The 26,204-nt window shown below is 34.4% G+C and overlaps 1 protein-coding gene across 1 annotated transcript in view; it reads right to left on the reverse strand.

Moving 5' to 3' along the window:
- Cdh12 (cadherin 12, type 2 (N-cadherin 2)) overlaps positions 1-26,204 on the reverse strand; it is a 958,345-nt gene that overhangs the window by 643,910 nt on the left and 288,231 nt on the right. Inside the window, exon 2 of the mRNA XM_005386141.1 lies at positions 19,736-19,830. The gene's annotated coding sequence lies outside the window, so the exon portion shown is untranslated. The remainder of the gene's footprint in view (positions 1-19,735; positions 19,831-26,204) is intronic.

Genomic DNA, 26,204 nt, shown 5'->3' on the forward strand with positions numbered 1-26,204 from the left:
CGGACCGCAGAGTAAAGAAGCAAAGCCAGGAAGGAAACAGTGGCAGGGTCACTAAGGTTCTTGTAGTAATGGCAGACTTGTGATAAGGGAACATCTGAGCAGAGATTCAGACATGGGGAGGGAAGGAGCTTGGTGAACATATGTTGGAAAAATGTATTGGCAGAGGGGACTTAGATAAACACCAAAGACTTAAATAGAATTGAACATTGTTTAGAATCAGGCAAGAGATGGTTAAAAGGTGAGAAGGAAGGAAAGAGTGAAGAAGATGGCAGAAGCCATATAAAATTTGGAAGTCCAACATTGGGCATCTGCAATGAATACACACTTCTCAGATGAAGAAATACAAATGGCGAATAAATATATGAAAAAATGTTCAACATCATTGGTCATTTGAGAGATGCAAATTAAAACAACACTGGGATCCCATCTGACTAAAGAAAGAATGGCCATCAGCAAGAAATCAACCAAAAACAAGTGTTGGTGGGGTTGTGGGGAAAAAGGAACTCTACTCTTAGTGGTAATATAGACTGGTGCAACCACTTTGGAAATCACTCTTGAGATTCCCAAAAAATTAGGATTATATGTCCCATTTAACCCAGCCATTTCCCTTCTGCGTATTTTTCCAAGAAGAATAAAAACCATCATACCACAGTGATATATGTGCACCCATGTTCATAGCAGCACAATTGCAATAGTAAAATTTTGGAAACAACCCAAATGTCCATCAACTGAGGAGTGGATAAGAAAAATGTGGTATTTTTATACAATGGAATATTACATGGCTATAAAGAAAGATTAACTAGAGGCTTTTATAGGTAAAAGGATGCAACTAGAGACCATACTCATAAGTGAAATAAAGTAGACCTGCATGTATAAACATGCAGTGTTGTCTCCCTAGTGTAAGAACCTGAAAGAGTAAATAAAGCTGAAAGGTACAATAGATATTTTGAAAGGGAAAGAAATTGTTTAATAGGAAAGAACAATTAAGAAAACAGAAATAAGAAAAGAAAGAAATAAGGGAGGGATATCTATATGTATACACACACACACACACACACACGATAGCTAAGATAAATGTACTACTAATTTATATTGGTTTATTGGAAGGTACAGTTAATGTTTAATTGTTTGAGCAAGCTTGCAAATCTATATCTGGTAATCTGAGCAACTACTTTCAAGGTAACAATAAGTAATACAACAACCATTTTTGATTTTCTATCATCTTATTTTGAAATTTTGTATCAATTTTATAGTTTTTGTGTTGTTTTGATTTTTTCTTTGTTATTGTTATGTTGGGTTTTTTTTTTCTCTTTAAAATAAAATTTGAAAAGTTTCACAAATAACTGCTGAACAATAGAGAACGGTTAACATAACTGAGGGTTACTTCAGAATGTACTGTCTCGTGGCTGATCTTAGAAATTAGGAAGAATACATAGAAAATTAAAGAAAATACCATCATTTTTATGTGTGGATTCTGGGCTATGATGGATAACTTTATTCTGCTTTTCCTAAAAGCAATTTTATGATCACAAAATACTATATGCAGCTTATTAAAATTATATATTGTATATATGTTAAAATAGCATTTCATTTCAGATATCCTATCAAGAGTGGATTTTTCCCCCTGAAAGGGAGAAATGCTTCAGCTACGCTTTAAAGGAGAATACCATATGCAGTGATTTGAAAGATAACAATTTTAAGAGGAACAAGACTAGGGAGTAACTAGAGAAGCCTCAGCACTAAAAGTATTCAGACCTAAACCTCTCCTTCAACTATACTTTCTGTATTATGCTCTGGTCTTTTTATTTGAAACATGGAAGGGGTATTGGAGGATATAAATTAATGTACAAAATAAACACTGAAGTTGAAAGTACAGATAATTACTGTGAACTTGAACTAGATAACACTGGTTTATACTTCAGTTTTGAAAACTTGAGAAGACTTTCAGTGATTAAAATTAAAGGTTTTAAAGTAATAATGTAGACTGAATCAGCAATGAGATGTTAAGACAAGCAAAGTGCAAAGAAAAATATAAACAGAGAGGAAGAAGAAATAGGAACATATTGTCATAGGGTTTACTCCTATTGCACAACAGCTTCATAAAACAGTACAAACCTAGCAATGTTTCATATTTCATGATTGAGCTTATTGAAATTACATCTATGCATACCTTATTTTTTTCAAATTACATGATAATATAGCACTATATTCAAAAGTCTTGGAAGACGTGTAGATAAATACTAGAGGATATTAAGACAAATAAAATTTCTCCTTAAGAAAATATACAATGAAAATTTACTTTTTTTTTTTTTTTTTTTTGGTTTTTCTCCGGTACCGAGAACTGAACTCACGACTTTGCGCTTGCCAGGCAGGCGGTTTTGCCGCTGAGCTAAATCCCCAGCCCCGAAAATTTACTTTTTGTAAAAAAAGTTAGACATGTTTCTCTTGGATAGTATTGCAATGAAAATACCCAAAGGGGAAGTGGTTTATTATAAAATAATGTAACAATTGTTTATCTTATTTACAGAGTATTCTGTACAGTCTGAAAGAACATTTTAAAATCTTGCTTCCTTCTGCTATCCTAATGCTTTTTCCTTTGATATTGTACAGTTTAATCATCCATATTTTCTCTAGACATTGTTTACCTTAAATCAAATTTAGATTATGATTTTGTAGCTTTATTTCCCATTTTCTTCCCTGCTGTCTTTCACTGTATGATTCACATGTAGTTCTCAATTAGATTTTAGCTCAATTTCTATATTTACATAGGTTTAGGAAACTCCACACGTAAGAAGTCATTTGATAATTTTATTTTTAGGAACTAAGGAAGACTGTTGATTTACTAGCGAGAAATTATTCATAGAAAATTATGTAAATAGATACCTACTCACCCTTTTATTTTCTTCATTTATATATTTGCCATGTTTTTGTTAAGAAACACTTTGCTAAGAGAATATCAAAGCAATAGATGGAGTAAGAAATCAAACACTAACATTGACATGTTAGTGGGTAACACTGTTGTGGGTAACTTCGTCACCGTTGTGGGTAACAGTGGCTGAGTCAAGTACAGCATAGAATTATCAATTAGATGGAGAATGCTGTTGCTGGGAGTGCCACACCTGTTCTCAGCCTTTCCTCATGAGAACTCAGTAGTGGTTATCTCAACCTCACCACCTCCTTTCCCATGATCCTTTCTGATGATCTCCCTCTTCATGTATGTTTTATGTCATCTTCCCTTTTTCCTTTGAAACATAGTTCTACTTTGAATCTCTGAAATTGTCTCCTCCATTCTGGAGAAATAGTTCTTTCAGGACACAAAAATCACAAATCATACCTCAAAGTGGTTGTTATTTCCAGTTTACACATTGACACCTTGAAATCCAGAGCAGTCAGATGTTTTGCAAGGATCTAACTGCTGTGTTGTCAAAGAGAGGAATGTATGTGGACAGATGACAGGGATCCTTAGCTAGGATACAGGTATGAGGAGGAAAATGTGTTCTTTTCAAAAAACCAAAATAAAGAAGGAAGATAATTGCTAGAATGGTTAGGGGACAATAACGTAAGAGATCTGCGTACAATGTGGATCACATCATAGCATAGATAGACAGGGAATGTTAGACCAAAAAAGCCAGAGACACTGAATCTGAAAAAGGAAATTGCTATAATTTTTAGCTGCCAGATGAAAGACAATAAAACCTGAGGACACAGAAAGTGAGAGATGTGAATATGGAAATTAAATGTGCAAAATACAACCCAAAACAAAATTAGAAAGGTCAGACAAACTCTGAACTTAGGAGTTGCGGAAATTCATGTCAGTGATATTCACAAGAGATGAAAACAGCCCATCAAGAAATATTGTTATTCATTTCTTAGTGGCAAAAAATATCATGTACAACACTGAAGAAGGCAAAACCTTTTTTTTTACAGAACTAGCAAAACTAAATGTCCCCAAATGTCATATATATATCCAGGCAAATACTTGGCAATAATTTGGTACATCTTGTGAGCATGTGAAATCAAGGTATAATATTGGAATAAAATCATAGCTGCTAGATTGTAATTCTTAACAAAATTATCCATTTGACTGGTGATATAAATCTATCATATTTATTTGAGATATACCTGATAATGTAAATGTCAATTGGATTCAGTAACTTATTTTGATACAACGCCTACTGCAGTAAAATTAAATTTGCAAGGGCAAATTTATTTAGGGTCCTGTGGGATTGGAAATGGTGTATTCGGAAGAAAGTACTTTGTGACAAAGCTACATGCAATTGTAATGTTCTGATTTGATCAGATTTGACAGCACTGATATAGAAAAGCCCTGAAACCAACAGCTAAGTAAGTCTTCAAAAAACCTGGAATATTTTTCTCTGCTTCGCCTTCATTACTTTTGCATTATGCAATAAAACAACTTAATAATTTAAATCATACATAGATGGACTTTAATGGCTGATGTAGTATAAATTTATAAAAAATATTTATTGTGTGGGAGCAAACATCTCATCATTTAAATATTCTTTTTTTCAATTTGATGAGTATATAGCAAATACAGAATTAAAATTATATTTTATAAAGCAATTCAAGTGAATGCAGTTGTATTCACTGTCTTGCATGCTCCATATTGTTACTTCTACAGCTTAGAACCTTGCTGACCCTGATCTGCCCCTCAAGAGTTAGGTAACTCCTCTAGTTAGCAAAGAATTCCAAGAAATGCATTTTTCAGAGCCAAGCTGCCCGGTCCAGAGGTCATATCCCTATTTTCTTTACTGGACTTTCAGACGCTGAGCTGCAACCCTTTTGCCCTAATCATCAATGGCCAGATATCATTAAAGGACTTTCTTTATGCCTCAGAATCTGCTGAAATTATCCTAAGGAGCCATACCTAAACCTATTTCCCTGATCTTACCTGTACTCCTGCAAAAACCACAATCACAAATGCTTCCATCAGGAATCATCTTGCCTATACTTTTCCCCTCCTCCCAGTGCATTCTGGTTGGCTATGATCCTTCCTCCTTTGGCCCTAGGTGGTATGGCGCCCCTACTGTCTCTAGGGACCTGGGAAAGCTGTCATTTTCCATGGCAACAATTTTCATGTCTGCACATCCTGCAACACCTGATCTTTAAAGGTACACTTAAAGTGGGCAAGCATTTTTCTTACTAAATCTTTAAAATCAAAAATAATAAAAAAGAAAATAATTACCCAAATTCAATCTTTTACTTTAGCAAAATCTCACCCTTATTCTTTATGTAATAGATTAATTTAGAGGCATGATTCTTCTGCAAATAGAAAGAAGACCAAGTGGCTGAGGGAAAAAAGGAGGGGGAAAGCGACACAAAACAAATTAAGACATGTTATGTGCATGTATCAGCTCCCCACAATAAATGCAACCATTATTTACTGCAAACCTGTACTAATACAATTAAAATTTAAAAAATAAAATGGAGGTATGGATGACAAAAAATGCTCATTTTTGTCAGAAATTTTGCAAGGAAGCTATGACTTACTAAATGATGACTTTTTTATTATCAGAAATCAGGACAAAACCTCCAAAAAAGGTACTAGTGCAGTGGAGAATATTCCCCCTCCCCAAAAGAATTCAGTTCATGGGGTTTGCAAAAGAGAAGCAACCTTAGAAAAGGTAAATCCAGTAAAGCAACCAATAAGCATCCAATTTTCCTTCCCAGACTTTTTAGTAAATAGAAATCATGCTTTAATTCCACAATTCACCTACTGTAAATGATTTTCCATTCCTTCCATGTTTTCATTCCTCTACTTCCGTACAGAGCCTGTGCTTTTTGTCAAAAATATTTCTCATCTTTTAAGATCTGTTTCAATGTCCACTTCCTCTCCAATATAGTCCCTCACCCCTGACATTATAAATGTGCTTTGGCTTCCTTTTCTACTTTCCTCAGGAGTCATCAGCAATTTTGTTTTTATAAATATTGCTTGCTCTTTCCTAGCTCTGGATTCTCTTAAACCATCACTGATCACAGAAGAACCAAGCCTGTCATCACGGCCCGTGTGAAATATCAGATTCCTGACAACCTATCGGAGGTCATCCTGCCACTCTCGCCTTGTTATCCAAATGCAGCATGGGATTCTCCTCTCTTCCTCATATTTGCCTGACTCATTTCTCAGGCCTCTTCCATTTGTTCATTCTCCACATGGCGAAGTCTCCCAGCTTTATGAGCTCGGTGCAGGTCCCTACTGTCTATTCATCTTTCAGTTTAAGTGACCTCAGTTTTTCTGCCCATCAATCTGGATTGAACTCCCAAACACTTTTGTAAGACAACTTGCTTGAATGGCTTTTTTGTACTTAATTAGGCTCTAATCATTTCTTGTAAATTAATTATTCATTTGTTGATTTTCTGTCATGCAACCCCAATGCAAACTCAAGGAAAACAGCAAAAACACATTAGATTCATTGAAGTCTAGCCCCAGGCACCCAAATAACTTCATGGGATGCACTGGGGCGAACTTTTAAATAAATGAACCAATGTATGGGTTAATAGAGTAAATTCCATTTAGGTATGCATGGCTATATTCTAGACATTATGATTACTACTAGAGTATATGTAAAGTACAGGGAACATGAATTATTTCAAGGATGTTATTATCATTGAAACTAGAATTAAAATTCCTAGATAAGAATAAAAGTTTCAATTTCTCACTTCATGTGTTTTCCTTCATTTTTATTTGCTCTCCCTGTCTCTCTTTCTGTCTGTCTCTTTCTCTCCCTCTCTTTCTCTCTCTCTCTCTTTCTCTCTCTCTCTCTCTCATAAAGAGTTAGGGTTTTCCATGCTTCTAGCTTATCTAGCCCTATAATTCAAACAATAAATGAATACATGGTGTTTTCAAGAATTTCAAACCAAGTTGTAATCTCTGCATTCCGTATGCTAAGAACTTACTTTTGGAAGGTCATTCTTTATCTGAAAATGTAATACACACTCTAGATACTGAAAGCACCCACATGACTATCAAACACTTGAAATTTGGGGCATATAACAGGAGTAAATTTTTTTTTTAATTTAATGTTAGTTAAGCTAAATTTAAATTTAAAGCTTGGAATAGTATAAAATGTTTTCTATAAAAATCAGGTCAAAATAACTTGTTGATTACAATAAATTTGCTTCCTATTAAAAATACCATTATTTTATATTCACATTCATATATATTCATATATATTATATATAATATATTATATATATATCTCATCAGATGTGGTATAAGGACTGAATTAAGGTATCTATTAGTTGTCAAGTAAAATTAGGAGGGTTTCAAATATCCTAATAGCAAGCTCCCCTCTCCCATACAATCTCACAAATAAGTTACCAAAGGACCTTCCTTTGGAGACTTGACATAGTGCTTGCTTATTTCTGAGGACCAAATGTCAGTTCCTTGACCACCTCAGGACTATGCAAGTGAAACAATCCTATCTGCCTGAAGAACCAGAGGCACCTCCTTTCTTAGTTCTATAAATCAGCCTTGCACATCCCTCCCCCTCACTGTTCCCACTGTCGTTCACCTGTTGCTTTGCAGGAGCAGTGTCCTTCTCCATGTTACAAACATTTGTGACAAACAGTCTTCTGTCCATCCCATCTGTCCAGTGTCAACTGCACAGATAAGACGTCTTAGAGCCCGTGATGCCCTTTTATCCAGTCTCCTCACTATACCCAAGAGAGAAAGTCTTCTGGATGACCACTGAGCACATTCTGAATCTTCGTAAGAGGGTCTTCCCACCCCATTCAGCTTATTTTGAAATTTGTATCTCTATATAAAAATTTACTTTCTTCTTAACATTCCAATAATATTGAAGAAAACCCAGGCATCAAATATTTTATTAGAGTGAAACTGCATGATAAGAAGATATGCTATATGAGAAGATGAGGGTGGAGAGGTTGTCAATGACTAAACATCCGGTTGCTCATCATAATGAGTTTGCATCTTCTATGGGTGATTAGTTGTCCTGAAATTGTTATATCTTAGACTGTTGATTGACAGAAAAGTTTTGGTTTAGATGTGATTTGCAATTACTCTTATTTCAATGCTTTTTTTCCACCTTCCTGTAATGGAAAGGCTAACTTTATAGAAGTGATTTTATTTTTACTCCACTTAAAGTGCTATAGCATGGATAATGTATTTTGGAATTATAACTATTCTGTCTTCCTATGTCAGTAATGATCACACATGTAATCAATAAGATGAACATACAATGTAACTCTTTTCTTATATTATAGGCTTATCCAGCTCTCTAGGTATGTAGTGACAGTTTGGCTTTTTTGTGTTTATTTTTTTCCAAGGAAATTGTCCATTAAGTGACCTGAAAGTTGAATAAAATTTCCTAGGAAATTATAGATGGAGGCTATAAAATCATTCCATTTAAGGGTGAAAAATGCAAGGACATCCTGAGAAGGCTGAGGAGAGGTTGACTAAGTAAAGAAGATGAATTTGAAAGAAATACACTAAATTGAGTCATTGGCCACAAAAGGGCAGGACTTAGAATAAGGCTAGTAGACCTTGAAACCAACCTGCAATCTGAGTACGGATCAATAAGCAATTTTTAAAGGCATATGATGAGAGATGATGGCACCTGATATAGGTTCTAGGGATAAGGGCGATCTAAGACTAGAATGACATCCCTGGTGTTAGCAAAGGGGTGAGGAGAAAAAGCTGAGTGAAATATGAAAGGGAGATCAGCCTGGGTCAAGTGTGAGCATATCAAATCTGCATGGGTTAGGAGAGTATGATTGAGAAAACTCCAAGTTTGTAGCACATATAGTTTTACAAGATGTACAGCACAGAGAGTGGCCCAAAATAAAGCTGACAAAACAAAGAGCAGCCCATGAGGAGGCTTGTGAGACACACAAGGTCGGGATAAGTTTATCACATGAATTTACCTGCTGCTGCTCTGTAAACACAAGAAGCACACTGTGATAAGGTTGGAGCATTTGATTTAGGGCATAATTACACCGAAGATAAACCCATGTAGAGTTTCAGTGTTCCCTATGTTTAAGAATACCCATGTAGTGTTGAAAGAAAATGGGATGGTAATTAGGCTATCAGAAGGCAACAAACCAGTACCTTGCACTCTGGAAGAAATACCAGTTGCAGAAAGGAAACTCCCGTTTGCACAATTGAAGAAGCAGTTATCCTATATTTCACCCCTTTTGTCAGACCCATGGGATAAACAGAACATATGCTTTCTGTCTAGTTACAAACATGTGCTTAGAACGCAGCCATCCCTCAGGGCAAGAAGAAGAATATATTTCAAACAACATGGAAAAAAAGAATAAATATCATGCTTAAAAATGAATTTCTCCATCTGTTTCATTATACGTAGCAAAAACTTTAAAGGCACATACAGCTCCTTAGGAAAACCCTTCTTAAAAACATTTACTGGAAATGTGAATATTGATTATGTTAGTTGGCTATTCATGTGTGGAAAAAGTATCACCAAAAGAGCAATAATAAATTTGGTAGCTATCAAGTCAGTTACAAGAAAATGGAACTAAATTCTCTCTGTACACAGAATTTACTGTATCAAACAACGCTGCGGCTGCCTATTTTAAGCAGCACCTTCCATACGGAAATAATATCTTCCTAGGAACTACATATGAGAAAAGAGTCCCACACTTTCAATTAAAGTACGTATATGTGTATACGTGTGTATATGTTCACAAAGGTACACATATGTACGTGTATATCAGAATAAACATTCAGTGGAAAGTTTTATTAAATGATTGAGGTCATTAGCAGTATAAAATAAAAAGAAATTTAGCACTATAAGAAAAGTTCACTTCAGAGAAAGCAACCACTAGGACCGTAGTGGCATCTATACAAACAAGTGTAACATAAACAGGAAATTGTTAAATTTCTGCAATGGGAGGTAGCCTCTTTCACGTGGAGGAAATTAATAGGTTCTTCATACTCTTATCATCCTCCCATTGCTGGGACAAAATATAGGACACGTGGAACTTAAAGGAGGAGAGGGTTATTTTGGCTCTCCGCTTTCAGAGGATTAGTTCCTGGTGGACTAGCATGAAGAAGAAAAGGAGAAGGGCATGGTAGAGGAAAATCGCTCACTTCGTTTCCATCCAGAAGTAGGGACAGAAGAACAGAGCCAGGGAAGGCGATAGAGTCGAGCTCCCGGGACGTGCCCCTTCTGGCCAGGCTTGGCAGTGCATTTAGCTATGAACTCATCAGTATATCCCATGATGCCGTCATTTTGCAAACACATGAAACCCTGAGGGGACATTTTAGAGGTAGAGTATGACATTTGGTTTCAGGAAAATTTTCAAAAAGTAGAACATTTCATTCCTTCCAAATCCTATGGGCAGACAAAAAATAACTTATTTATTAAAAAATATAATTTGATTTCTTTATAGATTGAGCACTACACAAAGTACACACAAAGAGTATGTAGGAATATCAGCAGTCTTGTAGAAAGCCTGTGCTTGTATTCTTTTTTTTATTTTTCTGGTACCAGGAATCGAACTCAGGACCTTGCGCTTGCCAGGCAGGCTCTGTGCCGCTCAGCTAAATCCCCAGCTCCCATGCTTGTGTACTTTACAGCTCGCTGCTACACTGAAGGCCTCTACTAAGTATGGAAGCCTAATCTGTACAACCAACCGTGAAGGGTGCAGTGGGGACAGTGCTTTGGCAATAGTGTGGTCAATTTTGTACTTCATTTTAATTTCAATGTCATAAAAATTTGGAGATTGAAAAGGGAGTTTATATCCTCTGGAGGAAGTGATAAAATGTAATCTAGATGTGTTTTGATCTGTGTCACTAGTCATAAACTTGTTTTGGTCACTTGAAAAGTGTATGACAAATTGTTTCTGTGAAATTTGAGCCATGAGCCACAAATATGTCTCTTTGTTCCATAAAAAAGCAAAAAAATACAAAATAAATATTTCTAAACAATTCCTTGCAAGCCTCTGTTTTCATATTGAAAATGAACTTTGTCTTACTTATGTTTCCGTAGCCCTCTCCTGAAAAGTTTGTTCTCTGTCCATCAGCACTGCTCCGGTCAAAGTAAACAGTGGGATCCAAACTGTGATTCCAGTGGTCTTTTCTGCCTCCGATCTTTGCTTCATTCAGAAGCCGCACCTGACCCACTTGAAAGGCTTCCTTCTTTGCATCTGTGACTACTACTCTTGTTCCTTCTCCAGCAAAGACCATGTTTTTGCTGTCTTCCTGTCTCACCTTCCTGATCTTCTCATGGCGGTGCCTCAGAACCCAACTCTCTGATCATTACTCTTTCCTTCTTCTGTTCAGTTCATGATCTGATTCCCTAGCAAGGTGTTTTGACTGTTTTTTGTGTCTTGGTATGAATTCTGATTCTAGCACATTCCAGTAGCGTGGTCTTGAAAGATTTTAATAATTCATCTACCCTCCTGACCCTCATCTACAAGAAAGAAAATATAGTCAAAGGTGTCTGTCTTGTATGGTTCTTTGAGTCTTTTCTACATTCTGAAATCTTAGGCTAGCACTTGACATAGAGTCAGAATTACATATTTGCTCAAAAAATAAATCTAATAGTCAACATCATGTAATTTATTTTCAAAGATGATTTCATGCCTGAGTTCATATGAATGCATCTAACTACCTAGTTATCATTTTTCTTAGATACGTAAAAGCAATTTGGGTTTCATAACCTTAAGGAATGATAAAACTATCCTTCCTTGACTGAGACCAGGCATCACGTTGCCATACCAGATCCCTCTCTTCTATCACAAGGCATCATCTCTCAGTCCTCTTTTCATTATGAGCCTTGATAATCCCATCCAGGGTTTGTTTCACCCCTGGTAGTTATAATTCTATAAAGAAGATACGTTGATTTCACCCATTTGCCCCATCTTGTGTCATCCACACAATTGCCAGTTCAGTTCTCTGAGAGGACAAATTATATCATAGCACTGCATGGTTAGATCCATGCCATGGTCAGTCTCATTTACAGGAAAAAGCAAAACTCTTACACCAACTTGCAAGGCCCCAATAGCTCTTAGTCCTCACCTCCTGTGCTCCATTTGTGCTGTCTCTAATATTAGCACATTGGTCCTCTTGCTATTTCTTTTGTTCTTTCATGTTTAGTAGTACTTTTTCATAGTACATAATGTTTATATTCCTGGTTTGGAGTTGGTACTTCTATATAACACGTCTTAATCCTCTTCTCATCCTTTCCCTTCCCCTCCCTGTCTCCTCTCTTTATTTTCAGACCCTCTTCTTCTTTCCATCAAAGATCCATCTCCCTATTTCCTATTCACTAAGTCTCAGACCAAGGAATGAGCTTTGTTCTGGGACAATGAAAGTCAGATTCATCTGTAAATCCAACAGCATGAGTCTTATATACCTTTGACACAAATATACATTGCAAAGAATAAAAAACCAAAGACACACAATACTTTACATAAACTATTGTAATTTTAGTTACCTTGTAATGGTGTTACAGCGTAGTATAGCGCTAGCATATAGGAATGGCATTCACTGAAGTTACAAGAAGAGTTACTGCTACCTGGAAAAAGTGGGTGGGAGATGGTGGAGTGGCTCCTCTACCTCTACAATCTTTTTGCCTCGGCCCAATCTCTCAATCATTTTCATTTTTGTTTCCATGGTTACTGCTTTGTACATGCTAGCATCCCCCTTCACATCATCACTGCTTCTCCTCTTGCTTCCGGACATCCTGGGCTCTGAGTGAGCACTGCACTACCATACACTATCGCACTGTGCAGTAAGACACAGCAGCGCATCTATGACAATGTCCAGCAGACACACAAGTTACTTCTGGGATTTGTCCTCATCTATAAATGTTCATAGTATGAGGTCCATTCATATCTGTGGAAGCTTGCAATTTGTTCATACGTTGGAGACTTGCTATATCTTTTATTTTTCATTTCATTTATACTTTAAGTTTCTCATATGAGAGAACCAGGCAATATTTAAGCTCATGTGTCTGATTTATTTCTCTTCATATTGTGGTTTCAGGGAGTATCCATTTTCCTACAATGACACAAGTTTATCTTCGTTTAGGACAGACAGAGTTGACTCCAAGTGCGTAAACACCATATTTTCTTTATCCATTCACCAGTTGATGGATATAAAAGCTGTTTCCAGATTTATCTTTTATGAATTGTGCTGCTGTAAAATTGTATATGCATTTACCACAGTGATGACTTGAGATCTGTAACTTATTTGGAAGGCTTTTCTTCAGATATATTTTGGTTTTGTTCCACATCTTGTTTAAGTCTTTTCAAATTTTATGCTATTAAGAATACATTATTCAGTATGTGTTGGAAATTTGCTAACAACATACCATTGTCCTTTCTTATACTTTCTTATACATTGTCCTTTCTTAGCACTCTCTCCCCTTAATTTTATGAAGCATTTTTAAAAATTATTTGTCTATAATTTAAATATTACATATAATTTTTGCTATTTCCTTCACTAAATGTAAACATTAGCATGGTTAATAACTTTTCACACTATATTTAATGAATTCATCCAAAGAATAGAAAAGAATCTTTGGAACAACTATATGGACCACTCTCAACAGTTATCTTTGAGTAAATTAATCCATAAATCTATACTACATTCTCCATTTCCAGGAATATAAATGCATTATAAGAGACTAGGGAAACTATTTTGAGCAATAACCCAGGAGAGAATTATTCTGTTTATCTTCATTTCACCCACTCCAGAACCATTTGAACTACAAATTGATATTTAAGAATTTCAATAAAATATATTTAATGTGCTACAGTATTTCTATCTGATCTAGTCTTGTTTTTAAATTTTTAATTTTAATTGACAATAATTATGTATTTCTACATGGAAATAAGTAATTAAACAATGCTAACCTTATTTAATAGTGATTTTAAAAAATAACCCCTCTATGTTTATTCTTCTTAAATTATAGTTTGCTCTGTACTGAATTTGGGGATCTATGAATTTTTTTCATGAAATACCATATGTTACTATGAATTAAAAGGTGATGTTATGTATTTTTACTCTACAGATATATGCTGAATTTGCCCATGTATTTATTTTACTACACTCTTATCTCCTGTGGCAGAGATCTTAGACAGGTCTTTGTGTACTCTGAACCCCTGCTCTAGACTATTTCCTGGTAAAATCAATGCAATCTTGTAAGAAAACAGATGAGGAAACAACCAACTGCAACCGTACTCAATATAACGAAGTCGATTATTTGTGAAATCATGCAAGCTTGCATCAAAGAATATGACACTTAAAGATCACTCATCAGGAAGGAAAAGTGGCAGAGAAAAAGTGTTAAAGCAGAGTGCTGAAGCAGTGCCTGAGGGGGAAGAGGGTGGTTACTTTTCCCAGCATGGGGCGTAGCATAGGTTACACCCAGTGCAACAGCAACCCAAATTACAGTATGTGGTGCATTCCTTGGGCTGTTTTCCAAGAAAAGCACCTTTCTAAAACAATGGTTGAAATTGTTTTTAAATATGAACACAGAGGAAATCGTCCTCCTACTCAACATATAATACACAGTGATCTCTTTTCTCCTCCTGCTTCCCCAGTGTATACAATTATCTGTCACTCTGGACTCATCCCACTGCAACTCTCCTTAACTGAATTACATAATTAAGCATTGGGTTTGTAGAAAGAATAATTGCCAAGGGATATTTGACAGTAAACTAGGGAATCAGAAACCAAAATCTTTTAAATCTTTGCAAACAGGAACTGTCCCTCATAATGTTGTTACAGCATTTTCTGTACTATGCTGAGATTTCTATACATTTATGAGTTTTAGCTTTCCCGTGAACTTGACTTAAAAGAGTCCTGAGAACATTAGCAAATTATTATTTACCAAACCTTTAAAATTTGATTATTCCTATTTTCTACTCAAAATGAAATGTCCCTCATTGTGTTTAATTTACTCATTTGCATTCCAAGACCTTCGATTGGAATAATTTTTCAAATATAAACAATTAGTAACAGATCATTTACTTACTAAATGTTATAGTGAGAGCCAGCTGTCTGTATCTCCTTCACTGACTACTTTGAAGTTAGTATTTTCTCATGAAATTTCACAATATTCAATTAAACGCGAAATCTTTATAGATTGGTTACTTGGAAGGTTATTCTCTATATGCTGTACTACCCTAGAAGAAACATGTTCACTATTAGTAAGTGATTAGGATTTCCCTATGATTTGAGCTCATTTACTAGCACCCAGATCTACGCCTTATCACTATTCAATTTAATTTTCTGTGGAAGATGTCTCTTTTTAATCAACCTTAAAGTTATTTTCTGCTGACTTGCAAATGGAAGGTCAGTGCTAATTGAGAGAAGACTTAAAATCTCTGACACGTTTTATCCTTGCTCAAAGATTCTGTTCTCTGTATGCTCTGATACTTGGCTTTCCCATATTGCCCTACGAGGTTAAGAAGATGAATGCTCATTGCTTTTAATCCTTACCAAGATTTACGAGCCTCTTGGTATACTTTCCCTAGAGCAGCTACAACTGTGTGGTTGTTCTGCCTGCTGCTTAAATTACACAGACATCTGCAAAAGTAAATTATGGATTGTTGTCCCATAGACCATAACAGAGCATTCTCTTCATCTCTTTGTGGTACTTTCTTTTTTATTAGAAGAAAGACCATGTACGTACTTACTTGTTTATGGAATAAGACAATTTTAAACTGGAATGACAGCACAATGACCTGGGTTGTGAACTGACACATAATATCAAAGCAGCATGGTACAGCCACAGGATTACTTTAAAGACAAAGGAAAAAACAAAGGGTATATTTATCCATGCTTCTTTCATCTTTATGGGATAACACTCTAAGGCCCACAGAAGGAGAGCGACCTTTACAATTAATTGAAAATATGTTCAATGAACTAAAACATGCAAAGGACCTTTAGACTCTACGAGAGTGCAAGATTTTAACTCCCCATCTCCTGTCCCGTGATAATTTAACTAATTGACCAAAGAAATACACAATCAAATATAGAAAAATTGAAAATAGCGGAGTCTTTTAACTTTTTCCTTGAATAGTAAATGGGTTTTAATAATCCTGGAGGCTTGTAACCATCATAGATAATATAGGATGATCTCTTTCTTCTGAATAAAATTCTGCCAGAGCTTAAATTGAAAGGCACGGTTTCTACGTTTTCTCTTCTTCGCTGTTCAGGTTATTTTCACTGGGTGAGAAATCATAATTCCAAATGACAAATCCTTGTGAAATCCTTATAGGCACGTCCCAAGCTATTAAACTTTGACAGCTTCCAAAATTAGAAGTATCCCTGCATTTATTTTCTTAAGGTGTGCTAATTACAACCTAAGCAATATCTAATTGGGGAAAACTAAAAAAAAAAAAAAAAAAAAATAACCCAAAAATTTCGAAGAAGATTTCTACTTAGGCTTTACCAACTACATAAAAAAAGAGATGGCTTTGCAATTCATTTCTGAACCTATTGTCAACTCAGCAGGATGCTGTGAGCAGCAAAACCAGAAATGCTCAAGTCTATTCCTGACTGTGAGGATCTGCTCTCCCCCGGTGTTCCTATCAGTTTCTGTTTCACCTCATCACTGTGGAAAGCTGGTGTTTCCCCAGGGGTCAGGACCTGCTACTCATACCAGTGCCCAGAAGAATTATTTTTTAAAGATAGATCTTGTATCAGTTGGTTCCTGCATCTGTCAGGCGACAGCTCACTTCCAAAACTTTCCTTTTGTCAATCCCACTTTTCTCTTGACCTTCAAAGAAGGAAATGAAATACTGATGGAATCTTGAAGAATTCTAGTTAATTATAACCCTAACATATTTATATCTCTAGATACGGAATGCTTCCAATATCTATTAAATATAAGTAATTTTATAAAAATATACTATGCGAGATAGAAATGAAACTGAATTTTTGCTTCAAAGAGATAATCTTCCACCAATAATTCACTACGTGGCCAACAATCATGGCCTTAAATACACAGAGACACAGCAGCATATGCAGAGGTGTGTCTTCCATGTCATGTACAGCCTGAAGCCCAGAGCTGAGATATGGTTAACATTTCATTCAAGTTTCTTCATCACCCGGGCCTACTCTTCTAGATTTACTTGCCAAATATTCCCATATTTCATACATAGTTCATTCCTTAAATCTCTAACTAACCCAAACTTCACCAAACAGAATATTATTACAGGTCTACAAGTCTCTTAAAAATCTGAAGGTGCTTTCATTACATATCTATCTCCACTTCTTATAGTATTGCCGGTCAGATGTTTCTTATCCATTTCTTCCTATCCTTACTTAACATAGCAGGTGAGAAGGAATGCCAACCTCAAGCATATTTTTCATACTGGAACAAAAACACCTGCTAAAGTTGGTAGTGCAAAGTTGGACCATATGGAAAATATCTGATTTATTTTGCTTTTTTCTCTAAGTAATAAGTTAGTAAGTTAATATGACATTAGCATGAATATAGCTGAGAAATAAGGAAAACTAGCAAAAAATTCTGTAAAATTCTATAAGACAAATAGGTTGCCCTATTTATCATTCAAGAAATAATTCAAGAAAGGAGTCAGCAGGATTATAAATGAGTCCCCCCCAAATTACTGTATTTAAATTTAAATTAGAGCTGTACATAGTTTATAACCTGAATTTGCTTTATGGTTTTAGAGAAGAGGGTGGGTTTGTGTTTGGATGGGGAAGGTGGCTGAGGCTGTGTTTGTCCTTTGATGTCGAGTTTGTGAGTAGAAGCAGAATTTTGTGGAATGCATTTGATAACCAAGTTGCTTGCGAACAGTGCATTTATGAAACAAGGCATGATTGTAATGCAAGCAAACTCATTTCTTAACAAAGAAGAATTACATTGATTTAACTTCACCTCTCTATGTGTAATATTTCTGGATATTCTTCTCTTTCACTATTGTATTCTGGCAGTATTTCTTTCAAACCTACTTACCTACATGAAGCGTATGAAAACTTTTACACTAATAGGAAAGCAAAGTCCGTCTTTCCTCTTCAAGAGTCTCCTGCATTGATATGAACTTTGATTAGAAGTGGAGATCCTGATTTCTTTACATGTACCTTTTTTCAGATTATATTTAAATTTTCTATTTAAAATAATTATGGATCTTTTTTTAAGTTTTAAACTTCAGATAAAGCACAAAGTGAATCAGTGTATACTCTGGTTCCTCTTCAGATCATATAAATCTTTCACCTTTTACAAAATGAATCAAAGTGCATTCGGGAACGGGAAGTTTGTCTTTTTTCCTTCTTTCTTCTGTTTTTTTAATTTAGGACTATAGACATCCTACCACTTTATTAAGCTTTAAAGAAAGAGATCAAACTCTAGCTTTGTGCTAAAGTACATGTCTAGCATGTATGAAGAACTGGATTAGATCCCTACCAATCAATCAATAATCAAAGTATCTCAGTATTAATTCATCATTCATATTTGTATCATGCATTATATGTAGGTTGATGCAATCATATGCATTATATGACAGGAAGTTGCTAATTAGCATCTTCAAATATATATATATATATATATATATATATATTTCTGTGCAAGATCTGGAGTAAAATTTTTATGGCAATATTATTGAAGATATGAAATTTATTTATTTAAATTTTATGCAAGTCAAAGCTTTTACAATGCATAAAAGGTGTTTTCCTCACAAAATTTGATAATTGATGACAAAAAATAGATGAACACAATGAATGACCTTAGGGAATAGATTTTATTAATGTTTGAGGTAAAATATTTCTGACTTCTAATCTGAAAATTTATATCTAAATTTTGTATAGATTTTCTTCAAAGCTAGAACTTAATATAAGTTGATGATTATAATACAACTGGGTCACAGTCTACCATGCTTTAAATAAACATATCATAATAGAAATTCTAAAAATAAGAAGACTTTACTTTTGTACTTATTAAATATGAGCATGCACAGAATTTGAACAAAAATCACAGTATGAGCTGTACAGCCATATTAGTTTAATTACATGCCTGCCTTATGTCTTTAACCTTTTACTTTGGAGATATCATATTAATCGTTAAGCTTAATTGATAACTGATTGAGAAGTCAGAATATCAAGGTTGTTTTGACTACAGTCTAAAAATACATTTTTGCATTACCAGACGGAGAGTGTCAGCGTGCTCTTTAATTATTGTGTCCAGGAAGGTTAACTGTAGTTTTTAAATACCAAGGTTTAGATACCTGTCATCCATGAAGGGAAAGCAGCTTACAGTTGTCAGCAAGAGAAATAATTAAGCATGATTGAACCATATTAATAAAGACAAGAACATTTTTTACTTTGTTTCCTATGTGAAAGCTTCAGTTGATGCATACCAGTGAAATGAGACACATCCAATAGCAAAAGTAATATCCACTAATTATGAGAGAGAAAGCAAACTGCAATAAAACTAGAACATAAAAGAAGAAAACAAATTTCTATTTTTAGGAGGCACATAACCACTAGGTCTTCTCAAATCTGCATATAAATTGAAAGAGTATGAGAAAGGTACAATAAAACAGTCAGACATATATGGTGTCTTGCTAAAGAAATGATTACTTAAGTTTCATGAATTTGTACTGCTTATGTCAACCATCTGAAATACACAAAAAGTTTTAATATTCTGATTCACAATGAAATAAGAATTTTTAAATTAAATAATTTGAATACAAGTTGAGTTTTCAACCATTTAATAAGAGTTTAAAAGCATGAATCTTGGTGAGATTTGTCAATTACCTTTAAAATATTCAGGATGTTGTAAATGTCCAATCTCCTGTTGAGTTCGAGTTTGATGGTACTCCCCAATTCAGCCAACTCTTCAGGAAACAAAGCTAGAAAGACAAGCACAAAAATCTGAATTTAACAAATTTAGTATGTATGAATGCATTACATTTATAAATATAACTTGATGTTCAAGTGCTTTAAGTTTGTTAAATTTAGTGCCCAATGCGTTTTTTTACTTTAAAGAGAATAGTAAAATAAATAACAAAATACAAACAAAACAAAGCAAGAACATTAAAAATGATATGAGATTTCAAACCAAAAAATAGAGATTAACAGTGATTGCTATATAACATGTTGTTATCTTCAATGAAGTTGCTCATATTACCAGGTATAAGAATGGAACTTTGATCAAATCATTTAAGATAATAAGAAAGTAATAATATAAAAATCATTAGAGACAATACAGAGTTTCACTAGACAAGATGGTAGGAATTCAACAATGCATTTTTAACAGAGCAAAAATTCTGTCGCAGTACTTATTTATTTGATTGGTGTGAGATACGCAAATTTGTACTTGGTGTCAATTGCTGCATGACTCGACTATTTCCAGCTAAAGCAACTTGTTTGGAACTTATCAGTTTGGCACTCAACACATTTATTAGAACCTTTGAACAAAGAGCATCAATTTGCTATTCCACTTAAAAATGGTCCAGACCATAGAGAAGGTTCTTGTACATCCCCCTCCCAACTTAATCTCTTATTTACATCTTGTCTTACAATGATATATTGGTCACAACTTTCAGTGTGTCGCAGTAAATAGACTCAAAACAACATTGATAGTAATAGTTTTTCTTCTAATACCCAAGGTGCTATATTGAATTTAGGCTTTATGTCTTAAATTAGGTTTTATGTCTTTATGTCTTACTGGTCTCCTATAGATAGTGATAGTTACCAGACTTTCATTTTCTTGTAATGACCATGGAAATTCTGAAAAGTAGTGGCTGCATATACAGAAATCATCCTTGAATTGCAATATACCTCATGCATGTCTTGCACTTGGACTAGGATATGGGGTTTTGGGCAGAAGGTGTCAAAAGTTAAGTGTCATCTTCCTCAGTTCCTATCAATTGTGCTTGTCAGTATGACTGCTTTTGTTTCTAACCTTTACCAGCTGCCCAAGATAATATTTATGACAATTCTGTACTGTAAAGTCACTTGTGTTGTCCCTTTTTCATAATATTAAAAAGTCTCTAAGGGAAACTGTAAACCAAAAAGGGGAATTAACTTTACTTTTTTGAAGAAGAAACACTGCATGAATAATTTGGAGCCCTATTATAGAAGGGATTTCCGTTTTCCCCACTTCCGTTTGTGGAGCATTCATATATATATCAATGCGAATCGTGAAACATTTTATATTTTGTGCTATAATACAATATCACACTGTTTCATTGTTTCTCTCATTCAAGTTATTTCATCTTTTACCTTTGACAGCTCTTTCAATTGGTTTAAGTGTCTTTTTGAAATACCACACTATTGTGTTTATTACATGTGCTGGCAATACAAATTAGGCCATTTAATTTCATATTGTGTAGTACAAATCATATAAATACTTTTGGTTTAGAATTAAACTCAACCTTTTGTACAAGGAATCTTGGTTCATTTATTGAGGAATGTTAGCGACTTGAGTCCATACTTACAAGTGAAATAAATTGGTCTCGCATGTGTAAACATCGTATTGTCTCCCTAGTGTAAGAAGCTGAAAGAGTAAATAATACCCAAACTGCACAGTAGATATTGTGAAATGGGAAGAAAATCCTCAAAAGTAAAGAGAAACTGGGTGGGGGAAAAAGAGAAAAGAAGGAAGGGACAAGGAAAATTAGAGAAATATATATATATATATGCACCCACAAGATAGTTAAATAGGTATATTACTAATTGTTACTAGCTCATTGAAAGAAAAGGTTTATGCCTGCATTGTTTGATGAATTTTTCATGTCTATTTCTTGTAATATGAGCAAGTCATTTAATATAACAATACGTGATGTACAAACCATGTTACTCTCTTCCTTTTGATATTTTATATCGTTTTATTGTTTATTTTTTTCTTTTTTTAAAAATAAAAAATAAATCAAAAAATAAATTAAAAAATTATAGGCCAATAGTTTTCCTCCTTGCCACTAGGAGGCTATTGCTTCTAAGTCTCTCAGTGGATTGAGCTATGAAATATACGGATTTATTTTAATATTTATGTATTTTTAGCTATAGTTATTCACATAATTATCAACCTGTGCTTAAACTGTAACTAGGTAAACATTATTTATTACTGGTAAATTCATCTCTACTACCATAATATATTTTTAATAATCCACATTTTGGATTTAATAGAATACAGTATTGAAAATATATCTTCTATATGAGTTAATATTCATAGGTTCCATGAATCATGATATAGATATTTTTAGGATGCCATTTTCCAGCCTACCTTAAACCACATAATAGTTCTCCTGACCATTTATATAAAAGAACAATATTTTAATAAAACAACTTTCTCAGGAGTCTATCTCATCATAGTGGAGTAGCTATGACAAAGGTAATAGGAAAATACAAGCACACACAATGGAGGAGTGCTCTTAGAAATTGCTTAAGGCATCAAAAGATAATCATATCATTTAATTGTTCAGAAAAATAGATATACTTAATAATGAAACTCAAGCAACTATTCTTCTTTCTAAAGTAGCATAACCAATACCCTGAAGCTGTTTTTAATGGCAAACATAAAACTGCAGAATTAGATGATCTTTTGGAAGGTGTTAACCATGTCTCTAGAAAAATTTTGAAAGAAATTTATTCTAAATTATAAGTCCTACTCAATTTATAGAATAATATGACTGTTATAAATCATCTCCTCCTTCAGATCCATTTACAAGGGCTTGTTAACACTAAGAAAAAATAAAGTAAGGCACTAACAACTAAGTCAAAGGAGTGAGGGATGATGGCTCAGGAATAACCAAAGATGCATAAAATATGAATAGGTTTAGTGAGGTTTAAATTTCTAAAATTGTTAAGGAAATCCTGGTCTGGCCATATTAATAAAGTAAAAGAGGAATGAGCTTTTGGAATGCAACTAGTATATAGAAAATGTATCAGTGTGTACACAATAGGAATAAGTAATATAGTCTGCCTTCCAGTATTAAAAATTTGCCCAAATACCAGGGGACCACTAGGAGCTGTAGATGAAAAGGAGATGCCCTTTACAAGCAGGTGACAAGATCAGGCTACATGTGTTGATTTGGTTCTTATTTTTTTACCAGGAATCGAACTCAGGACCTTGTCCTTGGCAGGCAGGCACTTATGTCACTGAGCTATGTCCCCTGCCCTTCAGGTGCTGATAAATTACAGAGGGACCCAGCTCTGTGTCATGAAGACTCTCACCCAGAATAATCATGTAAAAATTGACAGAGCATTAGTGATCCAATGGAACCTCAAGAGGGCAAATAAAATTGACTTGAAAGGAATCTTTCCTACTTTTAGGCACTAGACTCCCACAGTAAGGAAAAGAAAAAAATAAAAGGACAAAAACCCAGCATCAATGAAAATTAAGGCACAATAAGAGAGAAACTTTGTTTTTTCGGAATTACAAATAATAGGATTATACATGAAAGACTGATATTAGAGCTAAAGCTTTTAAAATTATGGGAAGGAGTAAAAAGTATAAGGAAAAACATGTCAGATATGTAATAAATTCAAATAAAAAAGCTGTGTGAGTGTTTGTGCGTGCGCGTGTGTGTGTGTGTGTGTGTGTGTTTGTGGTGTCCTTATTGGAGCCTTTTGGACCATGCATATCTATTGCTAATATTTATTTAACAGAATAAAACCTAACAAGTGAACAGACAGTTAAAAAATAAAACAACTCATTGTTCATAAAAAAATAAAAGTATTTTTAAAATCATAAATAACATAAATTTCAGATATTGGGACAAAGATTTAGTAATGTAAATGATAATATAGAATAATACTTTGGAAATAAAACAAAAGAATAGTTTTCTTATAAAAAACTTGAGCTATGTGTGGAGGCATACACCTGTAATACCAGCACTCAGAAGGATGAGGCAGGATGATCCCTGCGAGTTTGAGGTCACCCTGGGCTAAAAAATGAGTTCAAGGCCAGCCTGAACTGCATAGCGAGATCCTGTCTCAAAAAAAAAATGAAACAAATGAGCAAACAAACAGAAAAACCAAATCAATCCAAGTCAATCCAAATCAAAACAACAAAAAAAACCTCGAAAATTAAAAGTATATATTCAAACCTAAATTTGCAAATAAAGAGAAAAACGATGTCATTGGCTTTGAGAAGATATTTTCAATTTGCAGAACAAAGTTTAAAGTATAGTTTATTTTAGGAATGTCAGCAATCAAAGAAATATTGAGTCTTCATAGAAAGGGAAACCAAGGCTCCTAGAAAGCATATACAAGGATGCAGCAGTAGTCATTATAAGGGAAATAAAAAGTAAATCACCAGGGACATATCATTATCATGCAGTTAAAGAGACAATATTTATTAAAAGATAAAGGTGGTCTTTGATGTGATCAGTAACTGGGAAATCACGGAGCAATGGAAACTTGCATTTGGACGTGGAAGGAAACACTGAATAATGTGATCACTGGGAAGGAACTTCCAGCAATATGTGGGAAAGGTGAGGAAGCAAGAAGCCCACTTAGCAGTTCTGCTCCGGCATGAATGTCTAGCAAAACCTTGGGATGAGCAGAAGACACACGAGCAAGGGCTTTTCAAATTCCTATAAAAACTGGTGTGTTGACTAGTATTTGACATATATTTATATTTCTACAAGGGACTGTTTGCTGAAATATTTGAAAAATTGCATTTATGAAAATAATTTCACTCATAACTTCTTGGAAAATATTTAACTAGTTTTGGTAATTATATGTATATGTGCACATATTTGTAAATGAATGGAGCGTGTGTGTGTGTGTGTGTGTGTGTGTGTGTGTGTTGAATATATGATGTAAAAAGTCAGGTTCAGATTTGCTTTATTATGTAGCAATTGTTGTGAAGAAAATCACACTCAAATTTGTTAAGAATATCACAAAATTATATCAGTATTGGTAAGATGAGCTAAGCATACATACGTATTTGAAGATATTCAGACTCATGAAATCTAATGAAAAAAGAGAAAACCCGGGTCTGAAAGAACAACAGTGAAGTTTCTCAGCTAGCAAAATGAAAAGAGCAGAATATTATGTTATCACTAAAGTGGATGTATTAAAGAATTAGGCACATTTGTTTTGTGTTCTTCTTCTGGAATTAGATAAATCCCTTTGTAATTAGTTAAACTACATCACTGTGTGAGAAATGAGTAAAGAAGCACAAGGATGAAGATAAAAGGCAATGAAAAAAAGTAAGCTGAGGACAGTGTTTACATTACACGTAGGAAATGTGCCGTAAGAAGTCCCAGGGCACTAGCTCAGATGACATACACACTGCAAAGTTCTGATTCATAAGGTCATTTCAGCCAATATGAGAAAATCCAGAACTAATTTTATCAGATAGCACATAATTGTCAAAAATACAACCAGACTACATTGCAAACATTCAAACTGAGCACAGGCATATATTTTGTTTCTAATGGTTCTAGGTTGATGAAAAAGATTTGCAAAATAGTTAAATACACATGGGAAATCAGAGATGGTATCAGAAACAAGCCAAACACAGGAGATGCTGCCAATTCTAAGAATTCCAAGACACTTTTAAAAATTAAGCATTCTAAAATAAATAAGGTGGAAATGTCCTCGCCAAACTTTGATGATGTCTCCAGAACTAGACAGAGAGCCCGTGAACTCAGTCATACCTATGCACCTTTCCACTCGGAATTTCTTCCAATGAAAATCAACCACATTTTGGGGTTGAACAAAACCACAGCCAAACCAAATACTATACCCGCAGGCAGCTAAGTATGACAATCACTACAGTTAAGCATTGCCTGGAAAGGGGGCCAAGTAAACAGAAAGCCTGGTGTGGACAAGTGGTACCTGGTATAACTAAGCAAACAGACTGAAAATTTTTCTTTTTCCTCTATAAGCATTGTCCAGTCCCTACTACACATGATGAGCCTCACGGTCACCAGATGTCTTCAGATTATGAAGGATTTGAGTATGGTCCATGTGTAAAAGATATATATATATATATATATCTTTTTATATATATATATATATATAAAATATATATATATATATATATAAAATGTATCAGTCTGGACTTGATATATTTGTATTCAAAATACAAGTTCACTGAGACTGAATATGCTACAGTATACTTAAAGCACATAACACTTGAAACACAGTATGGTAATGAAAGGCACATTTTAAAGCCAGATGAGATTTTTTCCAAGATAAAATTAGAGATTTTGGGTCAAATGAACTGAAATATAAGGAATAAATTGTTAAAAAAAGAAAATGATATCAA

The sequence above is a fragment of the Chinchilla lanigera genome, unplaced genomic scaffold, assembly GCF_000276665.1.
Source record: "Chinchilla lanigera isolate Chin_1 unplaced genomic scaffold, ChiLan1.0 scaffold00025, whole genome shotgun sequence".
Lineage (NCBI taxonomy): Eukaryota > Metazoa > Chordata > Mammalia > Rodentia > Chinchillidae > Chinchilla > Chinchilla lanigera.